The following is a 19,705-nucleotide window of genomic DNA, read 5'->3' on the forward strand; positions in this document are numbered from 1 at the left end:
CACGACGTTTCGGCCACAACGCTAGCAGCCGTCCTCAGGTGAAGAACAGGTCTGTTGGAAAGACAGCGTCTGAAGACGCTGTCTTTTTGACAGACCTGCTTGCGTTGTGGCCGAAACGTCGTGATAATTATTTAATTATGTTTTATTTTTATTATTTTATTATTTCCCTTCTACGTGACTTTACCGAAAGAACCAAGAAGACTGCCGGTGCATTTACCACACCGAAGGGCATTTTCGTAAAATCATACAGTCCATCATGAGTTGCAAAGGCGATCTTGTGCCGATCGTTCTTTGACACTGGTATTTGCCAGTACCATTTTGTAAGGTCAAGCTTTGAAAAGTACTGGGATCCCCCCAGTTGCATGAACAACGACTCAATGTTTGGGATGGGCTCAGGATCTGCCACTGTGATTCTATTCAAGCATCGATAATCCACACAGAATCGCACTGTGCCATCCTTCTTCCCCACACAGACAACAGGGCTCGAATACTGAGAGTCTAACTCCTCAACCACCCCCATGTTAAGCATTGCTTCCACTTCATGATCGATTTGATCCTTCACTGCGATTGGTACAGGGTATAGGTTCTGTCTCACAGGCGTGTTGTCTGTCAACATGATGCGGAAGATAACTAGTTCTGTACTGCCTGGTCTACTTGTGAGTACCCCATTATACCTTTGCAAGAGGTTCTACACTTGTTGCTGTTGTTGGGGCCTTCGGTCAGTGCCAACACTAACGGCCTGCCACCCTTCTTCTGCATTCCGTTTAATGGTACCAGACCAATTCCTGGTTCCTCGCCTACCTCCCCATCTTCAGCAAAGCAAATGTTACCCCCCATCACGACCTCCAAGTGGGTGATGCCACATCAGGCTTCAAAACAGGGGGCCTTTCTCTCAATATATTTCTCTAGGATGTTGGCATGACACAGGTGTCCGGTCCCGTTGACCTCTACCCTGTAATATGTCACTCCCACCTTTCCAATTACCATATACGGACCTTTCCATCTCAACAGCAGTTTGTTTTGCTCGGTTGGCAACAACAGTAGAACGAAATCGCCTACTATAAACTTCCGGTCTTTAGCGCATCGATTATATTGTCGCTTCTGCTTCCCTGCAGCTGTCCTCAACGACTCTCTAGCCAATTGGCAGGTTTGCTCTCGCCTCTGCCGGAGCTCAAAAACATGCTGGCAGGTCATCTTCACCTCTTCCTCAGTCTCGTCTTTTGACCGCAGTGTTTTAAGTATACTTACGGGTCCACGCCCTGAGCGACCATATAACAACTCAAATGGGGCAAACCCCAAGCTTTCTTGTGGTGCTTTTCTGTAGGCAAAAGGTAAAGCTGGTAAATATCTGTCCCACATTCGAGGCTGCTCTGACGACATACATCGCAGCATGTTCTTCAACTTCCCATTACATCTTTCGACCAGCCCATTACATTTTTGGGTTATACGGGGTCGTCCACAGCTGTCAGACAGACAGGAGTCTACTGATCTCCTTAATCAAATCTGCCGTAAATTGTGCCCCTCTATCTGTCAAAATCTCAGTGGGTACCACAACGCGACTGAAGATTTCGACCATAGCTTCTGCCACTTCAGCCGTCTCAATCGTTTTTAATGCCACAGCCTCGGAGTAACGAGTAGCGTATTCCACCAACGTTAAAATGTATTGGTGTCCCCTTTCTGTCACTAGAAGAGGTCCTACTAAATCAACACCCACCCATTGTAAAGGTGTGTCAATCAACGGCATCTGCCCTCATGGCACCTTACTTACTCTGCCCTTTCCAACTGTCCATTGACAGATATCGCATGATTGACAGTAGCGCTCTATGTCTCTGGCCACTCCGGGCCAATGGAAATGTGCCAATATGTGAGTCAGCGTCCGCATAACGCCCATGTGCCCAGCCATAAACGAATCATCTGCTAGAGCCATCACTTGATTTCGTAATTTCTGTGGGACAATCAACTGCGTGAACATTTTCCCATTGTCCACCCTTGGACTCTGGAATTTTCTTTGTAAAACAGCAATGATGACCATAAGTTGGCTAGAAGTTCCATTGGTTGTTTCAAGGGCCCGACCTAGCTTAGCTTTTTCCCACAAAGTTGTTAAACTCGGATCCGAGGTCTGTAGTTCCTTCAGCTCTTGTGATGTCATCTGCTGCCCTAGTATGGTTACCATCTTTAAGGGTTTCACCGGCATTTTGGCCTTCTTTCCTTGCTCACGAGTAACCACAACTTGGGCAATGTCTGCCCCTTTAGTGTTTACCCTAACCTCATGTTGCTGCAGCCCAGTCGTATCAGGGTCTCCCAGCTGGCGTGCCCCCAACACATTCCAAATCACTACATCAAACAATGGTTGGTCCATGCATAACACTTGCACAACCCGCTTTAAGAATGGAGAGTCGATTTCCACTCTTGCAAATGGACACCGACGTGCTGTCCCATCCCTCAATAAGCACACACTTGTTCTCCCTTCCAAGCAGCATTCCTCCACATGCACCTGGCCACGGTTATTTTTGACCGGCCAAGGCGCACAGTTGTTTGAGCCGAGGACAGCTCTGTCGCAAAGAGGGAGGGGGGGGTGGTGATGTAGTGGATGTCCGAGCCATCCTCACACAATCGCACCACACAGGCACACAATCTCCACACTCAACATAGCGCACACCAATTACACGCACGGGAATACACTAGACGGGGGTCAAGGGTTGAAGGGCACTGACGTCACACGCACACAGCGCGCGGGACAGAGATGTAGATTAGGAAGTGGGGTGGAGATATAGGATTTAAAAGGGGCTGTGAAACGCGTGTTATAGGTTGGTTTTGAGGAACGAGTGTGGCTGTGGCTTCAATAATAAAGAAGTGCTTAACGAGTCTCCGACTCCTCTTCATACGGATGGTCTTACTAATTGTACAAATGTGCACGGTGCTTTCTTCAATGAAAAAAATTATTATCTGTAAATAAAGTATTTAACTACGTACATATATATAAGGTTCACAAAGTGTACATATATCTTTCTTATTTGTATTATGCACGGAAGTATATTAGGGATTAATGAATCCGGAGCTCTAGTTGCCTAGTTCATTAAACGTCACAGATATAGATTTGTATGAATAGTGCATTGCAGTGGCCAAAGCGAGACCCATAAGTCAATAGAGTCTTGATTAAGCACAAAATCACAGTTTTCTGCGAGTGTCAGTAGTTTTCCTGGAACTGTATTAAGATAATCTAAAATGCAATGTTGTCAGCTCTTTTTTTAATTCATGCAGCTCAATGCAGGCAGTCCCGACTGTTCGGTGCTACAATCCCAATGGATATGAACTGTTGGGCACATTTCCATTTTTTGTTAACTCTATGGAATGACCACGGGAGATGAAGTTTTAGTATGCAGGAACACCTTTTAATGCAGAATTATTGGTTATAAGTACACTTGATACGTTACACAGAATGAGTCATTCTATGACAAAGGGGCATAATTACAATGACTATTTATTGCAGAGATTCGCTGTTCAAACCCAACACGCGGCCCTGGCTAATACCACAGGTGTGATATTAATACAACTACCACCCCCAAAATGGTGGGATGGTGGAAAGGTTGCATAGGACTCTGACATTAATGTTGTGTCAACTAGTTGACGAGGCGCAGTCCGATTGGGATTTGCACGTTCCGGATGTTCTTGTGGCCCATAGAATGGCCCCTCACACTTTTACCGGGTTTTTGCCGTTTTTCCCTATGTATGGGAGAGAATGGGACACCCATAGATGCTCAATTGCACACGGAGCTGAATAAAAGGAAAACGGCCATACCGAGCCTTATGCGCCTTACCCTCAAACGATTGTCGGATGTGAGGGAGGCATCCCGAGGGAATTCGGCCAGGTGACAAGCTGCTAATGATAGGCTGTTGTGGCTCCGGGAATTTGGAACCAAAGAGAAACCGGGGGGTAAGGTTTGGTTGCACTGCCCCCAGGTATCTGTGGGCACATTGCCTAAATTGTATAGACCATGGCAGGGCCGGGTGGAGGTTATTGAGGTCATAAGGCCTGAGTGTGTACGGATCCAGTTTGGTTGTAGGCATTGGTATGTTCACCTGTCACGGCTGAAACGGTTTTGTCCGCCTCTCGGGATCCCTTCATCTCCACTACCCAAAGGCTGGGTGGTTGACGTGTCTTATGAGCTGGGGCATACGACCGCGGAGGTCGTGCCTCAGTGGATGTCTGTTCTTCCACCCACATGATCTCAGTGCGCGATGCCCCAGGAGCCACCGGATGCCTATTAAAGAATGCAGAGCAGTTGGCACCTGCTCCTTCTCCTCATGTCGTGTCTTCTTCCCAGGAGGGGCTGCTCCCATGAGGCTGTCTTCAAGTCGTCCCAGGGACCCCCGGGGCGACCGAACCCACCCCACCTGGGGACCCGGCGGCTAGGACATGTTCGAAGCACGTCCGTTTTAAATGACCCTTTTCCCCACCGTCTTATTTATCCCAACACCATTGCGGATCGCACACATGAGCTGGATTGTGCTGCCGGTTGTACTGGGTCCTTCAAGTGCTCGTGGGTTATGACATTTTTATGGGTGTTGGGTGGTGTACATTGTTTGGGGGTTGCGTTGGTCATGTGTTCACGGAAATATATTTTTTGGGTGCTCCTCGGTTACGTACATATTGTTTTGTCGACGGTTGCTGCTTAATTTGTTGTTGTTCTTAAACATTTGGTGAGGCAGTTGCTTGAGTTATAGTGATCAGCTGGGATGGCTGAGTTTTACGAGCAGGGGGTGATGTAGTGACATATAATGGGTCACTACGGTGCTTACCGCCATCTACCATCAGAGAGAGGAATAGTGGGTATGGTAGCCCTCCCTGCCAACAGAGTATACGGTGTGATGTCATTGAAGAGGTTTCTGGGGCTGGCAGAGTAGGGGGCAATCGAGGACATAGTAGCCCGATTGGCCGGCAGGGGCACGTGATGGGATGTAGGCCAAAGGTGACAGAGGGTACATGTGTAGTGGTGATACGCGCTGGGGTAAGGATCGTGTGCCAGCGCGTAGTGATTGGCTGTGTGTGTTGGTGACGCGCGCTGACGGTGAAGGATCATGGGTCAGCGCGGGGTCATGGGTTATGAGGCGGTGATTGGCTGGGTATCGGTGACGCGCGCTGACAGCGAGGGGATCGTGTGGCAGCGCGTGGGGATTGGTCAACTAAGGGGGTGCTCACGTCGCGGTCCGCATACGCTCCGTCTCCCGGGAGCGGAGGCTATAGAAGGCGGGGCGCACAGGCGCACGGGGAGTGCGTGACCAGTGAAGACAGAAGACGGAGGAGGAAGAGATAGGGCCCTGAGGCACCTAGTCCCGCTGTCCTTGTAGGGACCGGGGCCCTGTGTGGCTCAGAGGCGGGACCTTGGGACCCGGGGCCGAACGTCCGTGTGAGGGCCGGCCCGCGGGACCCAGAGGTCGTGACCCACGCCCAAGCTGGGGTGGGTCTGTAGGCTCCACGGACGCTACGGGGCTGGAGTGGCTGTGAGCGTGCACCGTGAGCGTGTAGCGTGAGCGTGCAGCGTGAGCCGTAGTAACCACACGTGTCAAGTGGAATGTGCAGCGTGAGTTGTAGTGACCACACGTGTCAAGTGGAGTGTGTAGTGTGAGAAATAGTGACCACACGTGTTATTGTGGGAAGACAAGATTTAATAAAGTGTGCTACCCGTCAAGTGGTTTCCCGCCGTCATTCCGAATACTTCACATGTTATAAGGCCCAAAAACCTTCTGGTGAAATCTGATTTGAAGCTTTCGTGACTGCAGGAATCCATACTCTTTGGTTCTTGCGGTAAAGTCACCTAGGTAGAAAAAAAAATAAAAATAAAAATAATATATCACGACGTTTCAATCGCAACACAAGCGTTCGTCATCAGGAATTAAAAGAGGGGGACAGCTGCTGAGGCAGACTGTTTTAAAGGTTTAAAATGGGTGTAGCAGTCGACCTCAGGTTGAAAAAAAGAATCCAGCAGTGAAACTGCTGAACCAGTGAGAGAGCTGTTACAACAAGAGGTTATTTACATGGCGATGGGCAAGCAAGTGGAGTCTGAGCTGGAAAGGAATTCCATCCTCGGACGCAAGCATGTCAGTTGTGTTAATGGGGGAGATTAGGGACAGAGATTAGCATGAAATGAGCTTCCGTCGCCGCATAAGAGTATCGTCCCCGCATATGCGCACAACAGCAGTGTTAATGGGAGATTGCACTATGTTGATGGGAGAGATTAGACAGGGAGATTACGGGGATTAGCAAGTTAATGTCATGGTTATGTGTAACACAAGCTGCGGCGCTGCCAAATGTGCTGTGAGGCAAGCGCGTCCACGCAAGAAAACTACCGCAACGGTGGTTGCGCTAGTGAGACACACAGCCTGAACCACTGATACATCGAGGCTAAGGGAGCAGAGGTGGCCATGTTAGTGAGACCCCAGACCGTTAGTTCAGAGGTACCTAACAGGGCAATGCAACTCAGAGAGTGGGAGATAACAGCCAAACGGCAGGGAAGAATGGAAGCACCACAGCAAGTTATGACTTTGCTTGGTTAATAACGTCCTTCCAATGATTGCTCAGCTTATATCCATCTTCTCAGTTGAAATTGTCTGTGTTTATATATCTGGATGGCTTCATGGACAAATCTTTGATGGTAGCCCGAAGGTTTGCAGAGTACCTTCGTCTCGGAAAAAAACAATATCATGCGAGCTCACTGCATTATAACAATGATATGCCAATGCAAAGGTATTGGTTCTGCCTTGTTTCAAATCTGCCTTGTGTTCGCGAACACGGTCCGAGACATGTCGTTTCGTATCCCCAATGTAACTGCTGCCGCAGACACCTTAGTTTTTAGACACCAGGGTATTGCATGTCAGGAATTACATCCTTCACAGATGGGATCAAATCACGGATTTTGTGTACTGTATTGAATCGGACTTCTTGTGTTTATTTAAGATTTTGGAAATATTTTTGGTAACACCTGATATGTATGGCAAGGTGATGGTTTTGATTGGGTCCTCAGATGGTTGTCTCCCCATGGTTGAGGATACAGTATTGCAGATTGTGCGGTCTGAGTATCCATTGTTTATTTAAAAAATGTATCTACGTGACTTTACCGAAAGAACCAAAGAGTATACCTTCTGGTGAGTTCCAGAAGGGGGCGTGGACAAGGGCAGAGCCAGGCAAGGGATACGTGGAAGGTGACCTAGAACCTTCTAGTGGGTTTTGGAAGGAGGCGTGTCCGAGAGCAGAGCGGGGCCGCGCTGAGGGGCATAAAAGGGGGGTCCCGGGGCTGCATTGGTTCTGTTTGCTAGAATGGAACCCACCGTGCTACATCTTTTGTCCGATCTTTGGTCTTCGTAGGCTTGGCATCGTGGATCAGGCAGTGTGCCAACAGACCTGACCCATTTATGTAGTTACACCATTGTGGTTGGAGAATAAGTGGTGTTGCCTCCTGAATCAGGCTAACCCACTACATCTGGCATCAAAAGTTCAAAAATTAGTTGTGAGAGACTCTAGAGTAGCACGATGCTTACAAGAAAGAAGCTGCTCACCATGGTGTCTTCGGATGGGGAAGACGGTGGGGATGTGATTCCCCAAACAACCCCGAGTGTTGCGACCCCAGAAAAGTTTCAAGAGGCGGCTGTCCCAGCAGAGCAGCGGGAGGAAACCGACGTCTCTGCGCTGTCGTCTTCAGGAGAGCGCCTTGCCGACTTGTTATTCACAGCTGCAGCGCTAGTGGCCAAGCTCGACATGGAGGAGCCCGAGGAATATGCCAGAGTGCAGGAGCCGCACGTGGACAGCCCTGCTGCTGCTGGTTGCCACGCACGGGAAAAGGGGGAGCTGCTGGCTGCGCAAGCAGCCGCCATTTTGTTGGCCGGACAGGACGCGACTCCCGCTAAATTGGATTTCCCACCTAACTCGCAGGGAGAGCAGCGTTCTACGCCATCCCACCCATGGACAGAGTGACGCTGCCGCAAGCCTTCATGCAGATGGCGGCTATCTTCGACCCACCATTAAATGTTCGACAGAAGTTCACCATGCAAAGACAAGGGGAAACTAAGATGCACCCTCACCTTCTGCAGTGCACTGATGTAGCTGGCGCTGGTTGCCTACCCGAAGATGGAGCTTGCGGGGTTGAACTCATTTGTGCTGGAATGTATGTTGATGCTGGCACACGAATTTAACGTTTTTCTGCCCGCCAAGGAAGAAGATGACTTGTCTTCGCTCAAGGTTGCGCGCTGCATCTAAGCACACTTTAACTTGTAACGGCAAGCTGGGATGGCTGCTTGCACAGGTCGTTCGGAGATGCTGGAGAACGCAGAACCCCCCCCCCCCCCCCCAAGGTCTGCGCATCGGTCGACGTGGATTTCCAGGGAAAGTATGATGTGCATCGGCGAGCGGGCTGGGACCAGTGGAATGGGACTTTTCTTCGCTCGAGGGGTGCCTTAAGTGCGGCTTGCCAGGTCATGTCTCCAGGGGAACTTCTCCATGACATCGCCATCTTCAGCCCGGCCGGCCTCCGCTCCCCAGAGCCCTCAGGTGAGTCGTGATGCATCACACACCCGGCTGTCAGTGACCTCATGCATCTTGTTCATATGCTGGGCCAGATTCGTGTGATGATGCCCCTCGTTGTGTTACAGAGCATGTCGATCGGGTTGTGTCGGGTGGCAGATGGCCGCAGCGACCACGTCAGTGGTCCACGTTGGGACATCATATTGTCGCTGCGGCGGCAGGATCATCGGCAATTATCGGAACTGTGCAAGGTGTTGAGATACGGATGCTCAATGACACTGGAGCATCCGCTACCATCATTTCTGAGATGATTTTTAATACGCTGCCGCATAATTATCATCATCAGAGCCCCATCGGAACTCCATGTTTTGCCGCAAATGGTGAGTCTTTGGGTATCATTGGCAAAATATCAGTGACAGTCTGTATTGGCGAGATCCAGATGACAGGTCCGGTGCTTGTTTCAAAGTCATTGGCTGTACCCGGTCTGTTGGGGACAGATTATCTTGGCAGAATGCCCCTTAAAATCTTGATGGATCAAGGGTGCATTGAGCTGCCGTTGGGCTGCCGGTTGGCATTTCTGTCCTCTTCGACTTGATTGTGTACAGCTAATGCTACAGTTCAGGCCCTGGTGAGGGAGACTATTCGAATTCCCCCCAGTGCTCAGATGGTTGTTGCCCTTGCGGCTGCGGAAGCAGGTCTTCTGTTAACCTCTTCGAATAAGGCGGTCCGGGGTCTTGCACTAGTGAGAGCGCAAACCATTGTTAGAGGCGACCAGGAGCCCTTTATCCAAGTGCTAAATGCTGGTTTGGGTGCCACGGTGATTCAAGCAGGGACTGTTCTGGCTCATGCATCCGCCGCGGGCTGCGTGGCTACGGAATCGGAGTCCGCCTGAATTGTGGTGGCGGTGGAGCACGGAGGGGCGTTGGACAAAGCTTGGATAGATGCACTTTGCTCCGAGAGCCCGATTTGTCTAATGTTTAAAGGGCCGAATTACATGCACTTCTCAGGGATTTTTCTGATGTTTTTAGTAAGGGGAAGTATGATATGGGCCGCACGTCCCTGATGCATCACCACATTGATACAGGTAGTGCCGCCCCCTTTCATAAAAACCCGTATAGATTTAACCCGAAAGAAATGGACCATTCTTGATTTGAAGCTTTCATGACTGCAGGAATCCATACTCTTTGGTTCTTTCGGTAAAGTCACGCAAGTATAAAATAAAATAAATCACAACGTTTCGGGCACAACACAAGCATCCGCTTGTGTTGCTGTCTCTGGAACGGATTTCGGGAAGCTTAACAAGGTCCGCTTGTGTTGCGCCCAAAACGTCGTGATTTCTTTTATTTTATACCTACATGACTTTACCGAAAGAACTAAAGAGTAGAGAAGAGCCATGTTCGACAGGCGGTTGACAAAATATTGGCTGTGGATATCATTTCCCCATACAACAGTCCATGGAGGGCTCCCATTGTCCTTGTTAAGAAGTAGGATGGGAGTTTGAGATTGTGTGGATTTCGAGAAGCTTAACAAGGTTTCCATGGCAGATGTGTACCCACTCCCATGGATGGAAGACTCATTAGATGCCCTCTTGGGTGCGCGGTTCTTCTCCACCCTCGACTTGTTGTCAGGGTTTTCGCAGTTGCCTCTGGATGAGAGTTCTAAACGTTAAACAGCATTTCGTAGACCCCAAGGGTTGTTTCAATTTAACAGCCTTCCAATGGGCCTCCACTCGGCTCCGGCCACGTTCCAGAGACAGATAGTACTGTCGGGACTCCAATGGGATTCCTGTTTTATTTACCTAGATGACGTGATCTTTTTTAGACGGACGTTTAAGGAACATTTGCAGCGGTTGCGTGCAGTCTTTGTCAAAATGCGGGTGGCTAATCTTAAGTTTAAGCCACAAAAATGTCATCTTTTGCAGAAGTCTGTTCGCTACCTGGAGCACATTGTTAGTGAATCGGGAATACCTACTAATCCTGACAAGACTACATGCATGCGCACATGGCCCACCCCTACTTTGATGGGGGAGGTGCGTAGTTTTGTACGGTTCGCGTCTTACTATCGCCACTTTGTTCCCGGGTTCGCAACCATCGCGAAACCTCTTCACATTCTAAATGCTAAGGGTGAGAGATTTTGGTGGGGGGAAGCGGAGGAGGCTGCATTTGTTGTGCTGCGGGATGGCCTGGTCAATGCCCCTCTCCTTAAGTACCACCATTTTTCATTGGCATTCATCCTGGACACACACGGCTTCGATACAGCAATTGGCACAGTATTGTCTCCGTTCATGGACAGGGTGGAGTGCGTTGTCGCTTATGGAAGCCGAGTGCTGTCGCCCGAAGAGCAGCGCTACTGTGTGATGTGCCGAGAGTTGTTGGCCATCGTGTATTTTGTCCAACAATACCGTCCGTACCTTTATGTTAGGAAGTTTGGGGTACGCACTGACCATGCAGCTCTCCAGTATGCACTGCGGGTTGAACAGTCATCTGGGCAGCTGTCCCGGTGGTTAGAGATCCTTCAGGATTACTCCTTTATGGTCTCTTGAGGGCGACAAAAGATTTACCTAGTGGTCCTCAAAGCGCTATAACATCATTGTGCCAACTGCTCTGCGGGGTAGAGTTATACATGCTTCACATGAACGATTGATGCACCTTTGCATGCAGAAAACATTGTTGACTCTTAAGCTCAGGATGGCAGAAGATGTTTATAATGTGTTGAAAGGGTGTGTGGAATTCGCTCGCTGAAAACCCCCACCGCAAATGGCCCATCCGAAATTGCAATCTATTTGTGTGTCCCGGGTGAACAAACTCGTCGCGCTCGACGTTCTCAGGCCGTTTCCCATCACTCCACACGAAAATAAATATTTATTGGTGGGGGTGAAATATATTTCGCGTTGGCCGGTGGCTTGGCCGCTATCGGAGCAGTTGGCTGCGGCCATCACTGAAGCGTTCCTTCATGGTTACGTGTTGGATAACGGGGCCCAGGAACGCCTCCTTATGGACCAGGGCCTACATTTTTCATCTAAATTGTTGAAGAAAGTGTATGTTTTGTTGGGTACTAAGAAGGTCCGGACTTCGCCCTACCACCCCCAAACTGGGGGGATGGAAAAACGGTTGCATAGGACCCCGACTTCAATGTTGTGTCAACTAGTTAATGAAGCGCAGTCCGATTGGGATTTGCACGTTCTGGGGGTTCTTGCGGTCTATAGAATGGCCCCTCATGCTTCTATCGGGTTCTCGCCGTTTTTCCTTATGTATGGGAGAGAACAGGATCCTCCCCCCCCCCCCCCCCCCCATAGATGCTCAATTGCACACGGAGCTGAATAAAAGGAAAACGGCCATCCCTAGCCTTATGCGCCTTACCCTCAAACAATTGTCGAATTTGGAACCAAATAGAAACCGGTGGATAAGGTTCGATTGCACTGCCCCCAGGTACCTGTGGGCACATCACCTAAATTAAATCGACCGTGGCAGAGGTTATCGAGGTCAAAAGGCCACAGTGTGTACGGATCCAGTTTGGTCACAGGCGTTGGTATGTCCATCCGTCGCAGCTGAAGACATTTTTTTTTCCCACCACCACCCAAGAAAGCCAGTTAGTAAGGTTTGTCACGTAAACAAAACGTGACAATTAGTTAATAGTTCAGCATACCGGCATGTTGGAGAGTAAGCCGACAATTAGTTCCTAGTAAGTTACTAGTAAGCTACGTGTACTACTAGTAAGTTACTAGTAACTAATTGTGGGTTTCCTCTCCAACACATGTTTTATTTATATGAAAAACCTTACTAATTGTCAGCGTAGAGTGGTGGTGAGTCAACGACACATTTATCTTTATGCGATCTAACCAAAAAAGGCATTTATTGTGATTAATATTGGTCACGAAAGCCTACTACGCATTAAACTGATGTGTCTGCAGCTACACCATCACCGGTTTCACATGGCCAGGGAAGCTGATACGAGGTTTCTGGTAATATATCTTCAGAAGCATTCGCTCCAGAATTAGCTTTTTACAGAATTCCGTCGTTATTCACGAACTTGCAATCTGCGATTTTGGCAATGCGTGAATCGCATCTCAAACTCTACAAGACTGCATCGAGAAAGAGAAATAAGGTAATGAGATAAAAGTGATGAGAGAGACTGTGATGTGATAAAGTGATGAGATTAAGCGATGCGATAAAGTTATAAAGTCGGGCATTTGAAAGCTTATTTACGTGTAAAAGTAATTCATGAAAAAAAAATAATCATTATCCGTGAAATGTGCTATTCACGAGCATTTCCGGAATGCATCCCTCTCGAATAACGTCAATGTTGCTCAAATATTTTACTCCCAGAAGGCTATGGGGTTGATGGGTTGTGTAAAAATAAAATAATCTATAAATATACATACTAACTGTGCTAAACATGTTCGTATACTCCATAGCCGATGATAATGTTAATCCTTTGAATCGGGGGATTCGTATACGTATACAGTATTTGAGATGGGGTTAGAAGGTGGTGCAGTCACGTGAAATGAAACAGCTGCTGACGCTGAAAATGAGCTCGACCCTTTGAAACGCGAGACACTGTTATATATATATCCCCATCACCTCCTCTTCATGGCATATGGAAATAAATGTGAGCTTCGTAAGCTGGGTCCCTTTGCATACCGACCATCCATCCCTGGCGGTGTCCTCACACGCAACAATGCTGCAACAATGCATTTTTGAACAATTTTTTCAAATAAATAAATTTGACACAATTATGGCACGAGAGTAAGCACCCATAGGGACCTGTTCCTTTTCGAATTTAGGATCAAGCTGTTTAATTGGATGTTCAGCTGCAGAAATTCCCACGCGTGGAATGCGCCGTGACAAACAAACATCATGATCCTTAATCAACCGCAGCATTGTATACGATTCAGGAGTGCTGACTGCGGAACAACTTCAGAGGGCTGTCGGTATGAGATATCATAAGTAGCTGGTCTATTCAATGATACCACGTGGGGTAATTTTGTTGCAGAAACACTCCAGTCACAGTGTCTCCATGCTCAGCAGGGTATTGGTGTGGACTTCCTTGCATGTTTATAGTTGTGTTTTTATCTTATTTTTATCCACTTAATTGTTGTACTTATCTGTACGTTATTGTTTTCCAAATTGTGACACTCGACAAAAACAGTCTCTTTGTCAATCGGTTGATCTTCATCACCACCACTACCCACAACAACCATGCAGACTTATACACAACCACGTGAGCACGCTGTATCTCAACCATCTAAGGCTGCCTTAACAGGGCAGCAATTTGTATCTGGCTCGTTGTCACTGTGTCGGTGCCCCATCTTGCAATGGGAAGGCTACGTGAGTTCCCAGTCAAGGCCAGGCTTGATAAAGCGAGGATCGCTTGATGAAAAGTCGACAGTGGTTGCAGCTTAGCGAGATTGATTCTGCAATAGAAATGTTCAATGTTCATCCTACGGATAGGATGAACACTGCCCAGTGCTCATTTGCACATTGGGACGATGACTGTTCGGCCCACTATATATCAGATCTCGTATTTTTAGAGTCGCTAGCGCTTTGACAGGGCTATTATATAATCCTAACGGAGTCCATAATTGTAAACATCTTAATGTTGTCCACCGCTGCACAAAAGCTGTTTCTTAGCCTTGACATCACAGACAACTTTCAGTGTTATCTTTTCACAAAAAAATACAAAGATCTCCCATAAAGCCTTAACTAATTGTTGGGGCAAGTTCTGTTAGCGAGGGGGTGGGTGTCCAGCACCACGCCCGGACGCCTTTGTCTCCCTAGTGGCGATGTTTACGCATCACACGAGGTACTCATTTGAGGCTGGTTCAGATAATCGCTATCACTCGTATTGACTGAGCAGGAATTGAACTCGGGGCGCCGGGCTCGTAGCAGAGTGTGTTAAGCACTATACCACTGCTCCCCACACACACATATATATTGTGAAGCTGTTATAGCAGTAGAAAATAAATGGCAACTTCATACCTAAAAAGTTAACAGCAACCAATAATGCCATTAACGTCATGGAATCATTCAAATTAATATTTTTGGTAATTTTTTGCTCCGCTAACTTTAAAGCAAAGTTTTTCTCGGAAAAGATGTGGTGGTACATGCAATGGAACGTTCACTTCGACTGAATGCTCAGCAACACGACTGTTATTATTTTTCTACCTTTATTAAAAACATGGTGAGACTTGTTATCTCAAGAGAATCTCAATTATAAACACGATTGCTGAGATTTCTCTACAGCAATTTTTTTACATCAGTCAGCATACAATTAATATTTTTTGCCGGTCTAAGAAATTTTAAAAAAGCAATGGGAAAATATCTACACGTAAACGTAATGGCTTGCTGACGAGTGTTAATAGTGCGAAACAAGTTTGTTGTTTTGCACAATTGTTTTGAGTAAATATGAGCCGTAAAAATCTAAGGACTGTTATGCAAAAATGATTTACTTATTCATATTGAGAAGAAAACATCATCCTTTGGTATATATGTATACAGAGTGCTCAAAATGGGTTGTAAAAGTCCCAGTTTGAAACCTAAACTAAACTTTTGTTATTTTACCAGGTAAGTCCCACTGTGCTATAAGGCTCTTTTTCAGAAGCGAACTGACCACAAATGAAATGTATAGCAGTGAAATACTCTAAACGCATGTTGATTCTAAAATATGCAGGGATAAAACGGATACAGATCCACGTGACCACAGGGAGACCACGCAAACTTTAAATATACAGGCATCGTCACGTTTGGGATCGAACCCATGACCTCCTGTATACCAGGCGAGGTAGTTAACATATCCTAGCCACCGTGATGATGATGAGAGAGAGACACGCAAACTCCAAATTTACAGCAGGCCAGGGACATGCGGTCAGGGGAGGCAGGGGAGGCACAGCCTCACCTGTCATACTTCAATGAAAATAGCTGTTACTAAAAGTAAAAAAAAGGAATAATAAAATTTAATAAATGTTAAGATTTTCCACTGTACTGTGTTATAAATGTAATTTATGTACGATTCCAATCATTTTTATAGTCAACATCGCCAAATTGGCGAAGCTCCGCTGCAAATACAGGAAGAGACGAGAGGTGAGGCAGCGACGAGCTCAGCCACCCCTCTGATTGCGCAACCCCTCAGTAACTGGATGAGCGCGGGCAATAAGCGCGTGCCTATTACTATCTCAGTATGTCATGAATGTAATGTTTGTAGACCCCTTCATTTCATGTCAATGCTTTCCATACTCCAGGTAACTTAATTCACGTATGTGTATAAATATATTTAGGCTCGCTGGTCTCGTCATGAAACTGCAATGAAAAAGCACCAGGGGAAGGAGCTATCACAGCTGCATCACTCCATGAGGCCAGGCCCCCCTCAGTGTGTGAATCTGTCTCTGACACTAGCCAGTGCCTCCCCAGCCATTGACCTCACCGCACGTCACTGCAGCAGGCGTCAGGGTCGGGATTGAACCCACGACCTCCTGTATACCAGGCGAGGTAGTTAACATCTCCTAGCCACCGTGGCGCAGACTTATTCGACCGACATCTCCCTTTGTCCCCCCCCCCTCCCCCGTGGTGACACATTACAGCATAGGAATAGTAATAGTCCTGAAAAGTGCCGGGTGGCATAGCGGCACATACAGCAATACGTCTCTCCTTTTTTATGTCGTTTCGCAAATACATCGTCACTTTATTCTGAACACCACGACCTGATTCGCGTCGCGCCTCAACCCACACACGTACGCCTCGGCATACCCCGTGAATCGCTTGGATTAACGCCGTTTCGATACTCGTATCTGTCGCACCTTTCAGGAATGTATCAGCCCGACGTAAACCGGGGCATGACTGCGCTGGCACTGTTCTACCGCTGTGTTTACAATGATCACCGTACAAAAGCGTTCGGGCGGCGCTCAACTTCATTGGCAGTGCCGAGGAAGTGGTGGAATATTGCACAACCTCACGATGGGATGAATCTCTAGATCTATGACACGCGCATTATTTTTTTTTAATAACAAAAATTGACAAGGACTTCGCTCTGTGACTGGAGCTACCAATGATCCGGACAGTCTGGAAGTTGGCATCTGTGTTCGAGTGGCTGGGATTGATTCATACCGATATCTGGTGGTATTTTGTTGAATTATGCTGCAGTAGATCATGGGCGGATTTTGGGGTGGGTGGTAACGCCCCCCCCCCCCAAACTGTACAATTGTATTCATTTATTTTCAGTCGTTTACAATTAAGATTAAAATATATCAATTATATGCGCCCGTGATTCCTAATATGAGGGACAAAGCCCATTTCCCCAAATATAGAAGTCAAACTCCGCCTAGGAGTAGATTCCACAGTGGTGATATACCTGGGATGACTAAGAAATAATTTCGGCTTTGATCTAAGGTGGAAAAGGTGCCAAACCTAATTGAGACATTCACAGCCAATGCAGTGCTTGATTTGCGCTTGTCTTAAATAATGTGAATAATTTTAGCTGGAGCAAATAAATGCATCACGTTTTGTTGATAAACAATCCCGAATATTGACGCTCAGACCACCGTATCAGACACTAATTCTGCGATGTTTCAGTTGTCAGTGTCTCTATGACTTGACAAGTGACTACTATGTATAGGACATACATCATCATTATAGCAGACGTGTCTAAGACTGACATCATTTACAATTACTGTGCTTCGCTAGGTTGGCAAACAATGATTTCCCCTTTCACAGCCTCTCCCACGTAACACGCACGTTCACAATTTCGAATTACTGTTGTGTTCATTGGGAGTGGAACTGTGGTGCCGTGGTTAGCGCACTGCGCTATGAAACCCAAAGGAGTGGCATCTGAAAAAGTCCTGCTCCTCCACAATGAGAACCCACAATTACTAGCGCGGCGATGCGGCTTGCGTAAGCACTGTGTTGCAAACGAATTCATTCAGCATTATCTACTTCACAGCTTTTGCAGGCAGACTCGGACATGCACTGATAACGCCACAGAGGACACCCAAAGTCACTTCCAACAGAAGTATTTCAATAAAGTCAGAATATCAATCTTCATTGCAGATCAATATTTGGTACCGCACTCGTTGCAACGCGAACAACGCGAACAACGAGAACCGACCGACCGACGCAACATGAACGCAATGCGTACACAACACAGGCAAGGTTTTAGTGTCAGAGTTCACTCGAAAGCGGTGACTTTATCGCTTCGATGCGTCGTTCAGTGCACTGATTTTTCGATGATGTATGACAGAAGTCGTTTTAAGGTGGTGATGTGAGGGATAATTGAGACTAGCCAGCGTGGCAAAACCGCACTCCTCGTTCTCACTCTCAACAGTGCAATACCTCGGGCGCCCAAGCGAGAGATGTATTTGTCTTTAGAGTGTCGCCAGCAGTCTCTTTGCTGCACGGCCAAGCACCTCAACACCTGGCGAGGCAGGAAGGCCACCGGGCTGATTGCCTAAGGCTATAGACCACACGGACCTAAAACATTGAACATTTCGATTTAAAGCTTTCGTGACTGCAGGGATTCATCTTCTTGGTTCTTTCGGTAAAGTCACGTAGAAGGGAAGTAATAAAATAATAAAAATAAAACATAATAAATATGCTAAATTCCTCTTCAAATGCAAATTCTTTTGTCAAGGCTCTCTTCCTCCTCCCTCACAGCTTAAATAGACACTCCAAGCCTAAGACGTGTCATTTAGACTCTGTCTTATCGACAGACATGTTCTTCACCTGAGGACAGCTGCTTGCGTTGTAGCCGAAACGTCGTGAGAATTATTTTATTATGTTTTATTTTTATTATTTTATTACTTCCCTTCTACGTGACTTTACCGAAAGAACCGAGAAGACATTGAACATTCATTATTGTGTATTTATACCATTACCTTAGGACTGGATTCCAGAAATCCTATATTTCGAGCATCTTGGAAAATGATTTTTTTGCAATGACGAACAAGATGTGACGTTCTGCCGCCTTTTCCAACGTATCCTTGAGTTGATTGAAAACAAATCCTAAATTTCTGTAGTCTCAGCATTTCCATACAAAATACACAGCGACTTGACAAGTCCGTTCGTTTAGAATGAATCCTATCAGTCATAGCTTTATTTTCACTTACAATCTCCAATTCCAAAACAGCCGTAATTTGCATGATTTTCTTTGCATGAGCCTGATGCGCTGGCTGTGTGTTCCATCATTTCTACTTTAATAAAAATTCAAGGAGGATTTTTTGCAGAAAATTGAAAAGGGCTTAACTGCAGTCTAAGCTGCATAGGCATTGAAATTACATCTTAAATGTTGATTGGTGTAAAGTGATACATATTAAATAACAGGCACAGAAACCACTCAATTTCAATTAAAAGAGGGTGGGAAGTATTTCTGAATGTTGATTCGATGAATGAATTTTGAATGTGTCATTGACCAGCTAAAACTGTTGACAAAAATACATGTTTATCGAGCAGAATTCTTGGATAGATTTCCGAGGAGTTGGCAGTGAAATGAATTATTTTCCGGCTGTACGGGGATTCACACTTGGTGATCAAATTACGATTCCAGACTACGGCTATTATCAGTGGTGACCGATATCTGAATCACTCCTGGGCCTTCCCTTTCTAAGTTCACACTGATCACCGTACTGAAGTGTGGTGAAATAAACCCCGTGATCCCATATGGTGTACGGGGGAACACGATCCAGCAGTGGATTGAGAAAGAGCTGTACATTATTATTTTCAAAGCGGAGTGGAAATCAGTCTCCACGTTGAGCCAGTTTGCAGCAAGTCACAGATTGAATTCCAATGGCCGCACAAGTAATTAAGTGTTTGAAGTCATCACTCCAAATTGTATATGACAAATCTTGTGCCATCATTTATTAAAGTGGACTATGTGCTACACGATATGGTTATAGCCCAAATTTCATATTTAAAACATAATATATAATGTAGAGCCCTTTGTAAATCCACTGCTTAAACGAAGGTCCCACTAATGTCATGTAATCATGCGGGATGTTTGACTATACTTTACCTTGCTGGTCAGTAAGGGATTGTGAATCATGGGAGGGGGTGGGAAGCATAGGTGGAAATATCAATCTGTATTGATGTTGGCCGTCACCAGCAATTAAACGGAGGTTGCCAAGTTAAATTACAGACTGCGCCATGCACCACCAATCCATTCATTGCCCTGTGGGGTTTTTACCTGTGCCAAAATAAAACCCGTACC

General features: G+C 46.7%; 1 protein-coding gene across 2 annotated transcripts in view; it reads left to right on the forward strand.

The window, feature by feature from the left end:
- The first annotated feature begins 8,491 nt into the window (after nt 1–8,491).
- LOC144937541 (gamma-aminobutyric acid receptor subunit gamma-2-like) overlaps nt 8,492–19,705 on the forward strand; it is a 174,046-nt gene continuing 162,832 nt past the window's right edge. For both annotated transcript variants that reach the window (XM_078864799.1, XM_078864800.1), the window contains exon 1: nt 8,492–8,542. The gene's annotated coding sequence lies outside the window, so the exon portion shown is untranslated. The remainder of the gene's footprint in view (nt 8,543–19,705) is intronic.

This window comes from Lampetra fluviatilis, chromosome 19 (genome assembly GCF_964198595.1).
Source record: "Lampetra fluviatilis chromosome 19, kcLamFluv1.1, whole genome shotgun sequence".
NCBI classification, from domain to species: Eukaryota; Metazoa; Chordata; class Hyperoartia; order Petromyzontiformes; family Petromyzontidae; genus Lampetra; species Lampetra fluviatilis.